This window comes from Citrus clementina, unplaced genomic scaffold (assembly GCF_000493195.1).
Source record: "Citrus clementina cultivar Clemenules unplaced genomic scaffold, Citrus_clementina_v1.0 scaffold_2, whole genome shotgun sequence".
In the NCBI taxonomy this organism is placed as follows: Eukaryota; Viridiplantae; Streptophyta; class Magnoliopsida; order Sapindales; family Rutaceae; genus Citrus; species Citrus x clementina.
Genome location: NW_006262688.1, coordinates 4,397,537 through 4,406,150, shown reverse-complemented (window position 1 = coordinate 4,406,150; position 8,614 = coordinate 4,397,537). Strand labels below are relative to the sequence as shown.

The window sequence follows — 8,614 nt, the reverse complement described above, 5'->3', positions numbered from 1 at the left end:
TGATCTTAATTTAAGTTTCCTGAATTAAGTTATCTTGAATCCCATAAGGGCTATACTTGAAGTTAAGATTTGTAACACACTAAACATAGGTGCTCACCTTGTAGGGTGGAGAGACTAAAGGGTCATAAGGTCATATCATAAGTAGATTGACAACTGGTCATTACTAATATATTTAAGGGTATGAGAGTTCCAATACGCGACAGCTGAGGATACAGATTAATTCTGCCCAGTGCTGCAGCACTTGCCGTAACAACTGGTGTTAATTTGATGAAAAACAGTCAGCCCATAAGGAGAGTTTGATCATTCAACTACCATAATCTCAATTGAATCTTAGACACATTTAATTTAGTTTATTTCATTACGGTATTATTTTACTTTATTCTCTCACAATCATCAATTACAATAGAACCCACTTTACGTTTGTTAACTTCGGACTCAAGTTAGTTTGCACTATTGTGATTGCTATAGCATTTCAAGTAACATCAATCCATGTGGAGACGATCTTGAATACTCATCACTTTATTACTTATTGTGTATACTTGCACATTGGCATTAGTAGCATTTGATTACAAATTTACCAACAAGTTTTTGGCGCCGTTGCCGGGGATTAATTGTTTATTTTTAAAGTGTGAAGTAAATCTTGATAGTGCCAATTTGATTTGATTTGATTCAGTCTATTTATTGCCAGATCAGTACTTGCATGAGTAAAGATGGATCTGTGGTATTCCAATTCAATCTTAAGATTGAAAGGACTGTTAGGAGACTGCGAAGAGAACAAAGGAATTCAAAAAAACTATTTCAGGTATGAATAATTTGCAGGATGCGGGAAATTTGGACCCTCACAGGCCCTTACAACTAGTCAACGTTCAGGAAGAGTAGAATGGACATGCTAATCAGAGACAACCAGGCGATAACAACATTATTTATAAGGCTGATGACAGAGACAAAGCGATTAGAGATTATGTTGTGTTAACTCCTCAAGTTGTACACCCTGGGATAATCAGACCTGAAGTAGAAGATGCAAACTTTGAATTGAAGCCAGTGATGTTTCAAATATTGCAAACAGTTGGTCAATTCAATGGATTGCCAAATGAAGATTCTCATCTCTATCTTAAGTTGTTCTTGGAAGTGAGTGATGCTTTCAAGATTACTAGGCAACATAAGATGCCTTAAGACTGAGGCTCTTTCCTTATTCCTTACGAGATCGAGCAAGAGCATGGTTAAATTCGTTACCATCTGATTCCATCACTACATGGAATGAGTTGGCTGATAAATTTCTAATGAAATATTTCCCACCGACAAAAAATACAAAATTACGGAATGAGATTACTTCTTTCCATCAACTTAAAGATGAGAGTTTGTATGAGGCTTGGGAAATATTCAAAGAACTGCTCAGAAGTTGTCTTCATCATGGTATTCCTTGTTGCATTCAATTGGAAACTTTCTACAATGGGTTGAATCCGAGTACAAGATTAATGGTGGATGCTTCAGCAAATGGAGCTCTGTTATCCAAATCTTACACTGAAGCTTATGAAATTCTGGAGAGAATTGCTAATAATAACTATCAGTGGTCATCAACCAGGCAACCAGTAACAAAAAGAACAACAGGGGCACATAACATAGATACAATTACAGCCTTATCAGCGCAAGTAACCTCATTGACTAACATGGTAAAGGCCATGACATCTGCTCCAGCAGTAGTGAAGCAAGTTGCTGAACTTTCTTGTGTATACTGTGGTGAAGAACATGACTTTGATAATTGTCCTGGAAATCCAGCTTCAGTAAACTATGTGGGTAATTTCAATCGACAGATTCAGAATAACCCATATTCAAATACTCACAATCCTGACTGGAAACAACACCCAAATTTTTCATGGAGCAGTCAGAATCGAAATGCTCCAGCATTAAATGGACAAAATAGGAACACTCACCCACCTGGTTTTTATCAGCAGAGTCAAGGGCAAAAACATATCAGTCATGATCCAATCACTTCACTGGAAGCATTGATTAAGGAATACATTGCAAAGAATAAAGCAATTGTGCAGAGTCAAGTTGTATCCTTAAGGAACTTGGAAAACCAAATGGGACAACTTGCCACAGCAATGAGTAGCAGGACTCAAGGAAGCTTACCTAATAACACATAAGATCCTAGAAGAGAAGGCAAAGAACACTGCAAAGTAATTAATTTGAGATCTGGAAAGAATGTTGATATTCTAATTGATGTGACTAAAAAGGGGATGGAAAGTAATTCCTCACAAAAACCACCTCAAGAGGAAAGCATGTTACAACAAACCAACCATCAAGACACTGGTTACAGGAGCCAAGCTACAGCAACTTCAGAAGGAACTCAACTAGTACATGCTGAAAAAGAAGCTGCAACACCAATAGCCACGACCTACAACAAACTAAACAAGCAGAGTTTGGTACCTCCTGAAGCTACCCAGCAGTTTAGACATCCACCACCTTTCCCACAGAGATTCCAGAAGAAAAAATAAGACAAGCAATTCAGCAAATTCCTGGAAGTGCTGAAGCAATTACAAATCAACATACCTTTTGTGGAATCTTTGAAGCAAATGCCTAATTATGTGAAATTTCTAAAAGACATCTTGGCACGAAAAAGAAGGCTGGGAGAATTTGAAACTGTTGCTTTAACACAGGAAAGCAGTCATATGCTCCAAAATAAGATTCCTACAAAAGTGAAGGATCTAGGAAGTTTTACAATACCCTGCTCTATAGGAACTAGGTACACTGGCAGAGCACTTTGTGACTTGGGAGCCAGTATTAATCTAATGCCATTATCTGTATTTAAATAGCTAGGAGTAGGGGAATGCAGACCAACAACAGTCACTTTACAATTAGCTGATAGATCTCATACATATCTTGAAGAAAAAATTGAGGATGTACTGGTGCAGGTTGACAAATTCATCTTCCCAGTAGACTTCATTGTACTAGACTTTGAAGCTGATTAAGAGTATCCATTATACTTAGAAGACATTTCCTAGCAACTGGGAAGACTCTAATAGATGTGCAAAAATGAGAGCTCATCATGCGAGTGAATGATCAGCAAGTCACATTTAATGTACTAGAGGCTATGAAGAACCTTAATGAAGTAGAAGATTTCAATTTCCTAAGTGTTGTGGATTTTGTTGTAGCAGACAGAATAGGCAGATGCTGCAGTAATGAGATCAACAAAGTCACCACCTTTGAAGATTTAGAAGAGGAAGATATTGCAACAAACCAGATAGATTGGAAGGAAGAAAAGCAATCTGATAGGGATAATAGGTTTATTGAGCATCTGAATCTTTCAGACATGGAAGTAAAAACAACTTTACCATATATTGAATCACCTCCTAGTCTTGAATTAAAATTGTTACCTTCACATTTGAAATATGTTTATCTTGGTCAAAACAACATATTCCCTGTAATCATTTCCTCTACTTTGAATGCAGGTCAAGAACTGAGTCTAGTAGATTTGCTTGGAAGATACAGAAGAGCAATTGGATAGACCATGGCAGACATCAAGGGGATAAGCCCATCAATATGCATGCATAAAATCCTGTTAGAAGATTGTCATAGCAATTCGGTGGAGCATCAGAGAAGGTTAAACTCTATTATGAAAGAAGTGGTGAAAAAGGAAATCATCAAATGATTGGATGCTGGAATCATATATTCAATATCAAACAGTTTGTGGGTGAGCCCAGTTCTATGTGTTTCAAAGAAAGGAATGATAACATTGATAGCTAATGAGAGGGATGAACTTATTCCTACAATAACAGTGACTGGATGGAGAGTATGTATGGATTACAGGAAGCTCAACAAAGCCACAAGGAAAGATCACTTCTCACTCCTATTCATAGATCAGATGTTGGACAGACTTGCCGAAAAACAGTACTATTATTTCCTAGATGGGTATTCAGGCTACAACCAAATTACTATACCTCCAGAGGATCAGGAGAGGACTACATTTACTTATCCTTATGGAACATTCGCCTTCAGAAAAATGCCCTTTGGTTTGTGCAATGCTCCAGCAACTTTTCAGAGATGCATAATGTCTATTTTTTATGATATGGTAAAGCAGACTTTAGAAGTTTTCATGGATGACTTCTCAGTTTTTGGGGAGACATACAAAGATTGTTTACACAACTTGGAAAAAGTTCTTAAAAGATGTGAGATGACTAACTTAGTACTCAATTGGGAAAAGTGCCATTTCATGGTGCAAGAAAGAATAGTGTTGGGTCATAAGGTGTCTAAGAAAGGCATTAAGGCAGACAAAGTCAAGATAGAGGTAATAGATAAATTGCCACCTCCCACTTCAATAAAGGGTATTAGAAGTTTTTTGGGTCATGCTGGATTTTACAGAAGATTCATACAGGATTTTTCCAAGGTAGCTAAACCATTATGCTCATTGCTGGAACATGACAAGCTTTTTCACTTTGCCAAAGATTATCTCCAAGCATTTGGAGAATTAAAGAAAGCTCTGACCACTGCACCAGTGGTTATATCTCCAAACTGGACTCTACCATTTGAACTGATGTGTGATGCTAGTGATCATTCTGTGGGAGCAGTATTAGGACAAAGAAAGGATAAGATTTTTCACTCCATCTACTATGCAAGCAAAACTCTTACTCAAACTCAAATCAATTACACCACTACAGAGAAAGTTGCTAGTAGTAGTATTTACTTTTGATAAATTCAGAGCTTACTTGGTGGGTACTAAAGTGACTGTATACACATACCATGCAGGCATCAAATACTTAATTTCAAAGAATGATGCCAAACTAAGATTAATCAGATGGGTCTTATTGCTTCAGGAATTTGATCTGGAAATTAAAGATAGAAAGGAGACTGAGAATCAAGTAGTAGACCACCTGTCACGGCTGGAAGCAGACACAAGGACATTGACAAGGAGGGACATCACTGAAACTTTTCTTGATGAACAGCTATTGGTAGTACAACAAGCACAGATGCTGCAGCAGTCAGGATCTCCATGGTATGCAGATTTTGCTAACTACTTAGTAAGTGGGTTGCTACCACCTGAGCTGAAGTTTCAGGAGAAAAAGAAATTTCTTCATGATGTTAGAAGTTATCAGTGTGATGACCCACATTTATATAAGTTATGCTCAGATAAAGTAATACGAATATGTGCTTCAGAAAGAGAAATTCCCCACATACTGGAGTCATGCCATGCTGCAACATATAGAGGACATTTTGGTGGTCACAGAACAGCTGCTAAAGTTCTGCAATCAGATTATTACTGGCCTACTATTTTTAAAGATGCTTATGAATTTGTTAAATATTGCGACAGGTGTCAAAGTACAGGGAACATAACTAAAAGACATGAAATGCCATTGACCAACATTCTGGAAGTGGAAGTCTTTGATGTCTGGGGAATAGATTTCATGGGACTTTTTCCACTATCCTTTGAGAATTTATATATCCTTATTGTTGTGGATTATGTCTCCAAGTGGGTAGAAACTGCAGCATTACCTACCAATGATGCTAAAACAGTGGTGGTTTTTCTGCATAAAAATATTTTTTCCAGGTTTGGCACTCCTAGAACAATTATTAGTGATGAGGGTACTCATTTTTGCAACAAAGTCTTTGTTGCAGCTATGGTAAAAAATAAAGTCAGACACAAGGTAGCAACAACATATCACCCACAATCCAATGGTCAGGCTGAAGTGTCCAACAGAGAAATTAAAAAGATCTTAGAAAAAGTGGTGAACCCAACAAGGAATGATTGGTCTTTGCAGTTACATGACTCCCTATGAGCCTACAGAACAGTATACAAAATTCCATTTGGCATGTCTCCTTACCGAATTGTTTATGGGAAGGCTTGTCACTTCCCACTAGAGCTAGAGCATAAAGCACACTGGGCACTGAAGCAATTAAATTGGGACATCCATGCTGCAGTAGAGCAAAGGAAACTTCAACTTTGTGAGCTTGATAAATTACGACTATTTTCATATGAAAATGCAAGAATCTATAAAGAGAGGACAAAACACTGGCACGACAAGCATATTCAAAACATGCAATTCAGCCCTGGTCAATTAGTGCTGCTCCACAATATCAGACTAAGATTATTTTCGGGAAAGCTAAATCACGATGGTCTGGACCTTTTAAGCTGTTAAAATTTTATCCTCATGGGGCTGTTGATCTTCTAGATGAACAAACAGGTCAAGAATTTAAAGTTAATGGACACAGGGTTAAGTATTATATACACCCAGCGGTAGATTGTTCCAAGGAGGTCTTACTCCTTAATGAACCTAGCTACTGAGCAGTGAAAGAAGGTCAGGCTGAAGGACCTTAAATCAAGGGCTCAATGGGAGGCAACCCATTGTGGAAACAGCCACCTTAAACCAAGCTTGATCTTCTTTGGTTTTGTTGACGGCTCTTCCTCTCTTCCATTCTATTTAATTTGGTTCTTCAATTCTAGCTATTTAATTTTATCCTTTCATATTATTGACCTCGTTATTTTTGCTATCATTTGATCTCTTTGTTTTTAATTATTTTTAGAATTGGTTTTAGTTTTTGTGGGAAGTATGTGTGGCAATTGAATTCCATTTTGACAAGTGAGGTTGTATGGTGACAGAGTGCAGAGGCAAGCCACGTGTCAGAGGGTATTGGAGTGGAGTATGTAACCGTTGCTAGAGCAAGCAAATGGGTGCTGCAGCAACCAAAATTACCGTTACAGTAAATTAAAAATTGGAGCATCTCACTTACCGTTGGAGATAAATCATGACAGATGGATGCATGGATTTGGATAGAAATTGAAAAAAAAAATCTCTGAGATTAATGCATTAATTTCGCTGGCCTATGTTTGTGGGATATACTCATTATATTCATAATATTTTCTTCCTTAATTTATCTTTATATTCAACTATAAAAGGGAATCACTGTGCGTAGTGACATACGACATTATTCCCCCTCTCCTTCGCAAGCACAACTCTAACAATTCTTACCCTCATCTCTCATTTTACTCTCAGGGACATCATCTTCAATTTGTTACTATTATAGCAATGCCAAGATATAAGAAAATAGCCAACCGCCTCAAAGATCCTTCACGCTTCCAGAGTTACCACGCCGAAGAAAAATATGAAGAATTCATTAAGTCGCATAAGATTTTGGAAGAAAAAGGGTTTCAATTTCCAGAACAACTCACCGGAATTGTGCAAACAATACATAATGCTGCAGCAAAGCGTGGATGGTTAGAGTTTTGCAACCACTCTCGAGACCTTGTGCTACCAGTAGTCAATGCATTTTACGCCAATTTGGTAAGCCCTGATCAGCACAACATTTGGGTAAGAAACACACTTGTTCCATTAGACTCCCGAGTTATAAATGCTTTTTTATAATTTACCTGCTGAAATTAATTGTGAGTATGCCAAGTTGCTTGATAAATTGACCTCAAAAAAATAGAACACCATCTTCATAACTCTTACAACAGAAGGGGCATCATGGGCTAATGAGGAAGGGTGTGTAGTTAATAGGATAGATTTGAAACCTATTGCTAAAGTGTGGGTGAAATTTCTGAAATCGAGGCTTATGCCAACCACTCACACTACTATGGTTTCACAAGAAAGGTTCGTGTTGTTATATGTCATTGTTCGAGGGCTTCCCATAGATGTGGGCAGTATCATCGAAAAAGAAATCAGAGATTGTGCCGTAAAGAATCACAAAACTGCTGCCTTGCTATTCCCTTCACTCATCACTAGCATATGTGTAGTATCTGGTGTTCGTCTTAACGCAAAAGATGATCATGTCAAGAATGATGGTGCCCTTACTGTGTTGTGCAAATTTTAATGTACTCGCAAGTGCACGAATCTATTGTAGAATAGACTAATGGTGACGAGTGTCGATCCCACGAGGAGGTAGATTTTAATTATATGTAGAATTAATTTTGTAAATGGGTGGTTGGAATTGTGGTGGAAGTGATTTAAATTATCTTAAAATTGGAATTGAAATGACGATAATAAATTCTAAAATTGGAATTGCAATGGCGAGAATAAATTGAAGAGAAATCTATTGAAGTGACGTACTTGGGTATCTGGATCCGTATCAACATGCATCATGGGCTAAATAATCCTTATTAATGCCAATTAAATCTTGAGGGGGGAATCCACACCTCATGAACCACACTCTAATCAATATGGTGCTAAGGGCTTATCGTGCCAAATAATAATAACCTTGTACTAGAGAGCCGGTGTAACCAAGGCGGTATCTAGACAAGATTATTATTATTTGTCAATGAAAAGTCAAATCATCCACAAAAATTAGAGGGAAAAGAAAATAAATTCACCAAATAAAGCCCATGACACATGTTGAGACTTCACCTTCAACCCGAGCTTGAAAGAAAATTAGCTACTCAGATTTGAACTAGGGGTAAAATAGGAATTTATTAAAATATGTAGAAAATATAAGATAGAGAAGGAATTACAGAAAACGGAGTCCAAAAATGGATTCAGAGATATCAAATTAGGGGGGAGGCCATTTTTTTATAGATACATGGAGTAAATCATGGCCATCGGATTAAAAACAGTTTGGACGCTCAGGATTGCGCCACGTCATCAGTCAACAGTACGCGGTTTGACCATGCGGATGAACAGTAATACGG

At 37.5% G+C, this 8,614-nt stretch overlaps 1 non-coding gene across 1 annotated transcript; it reads right to left on the bottom strand.

Moving 5' to 3' along the window:
• Nucleotides 1–1,309: 1,309 nt before the first annotated feature.
• On the bottom strand, nucleotides 1,310–1,417 carry LOC112101386. Its single transcript, XR_002907512.1, has one exon. It is a non-coding gene; the product is annotated as a small nucleolar RNA R71 (small nucleolar RNA).
• Between the last annotated feature and the right edge of the window lie 7,197 nt (nucleotides 1,418–8,614).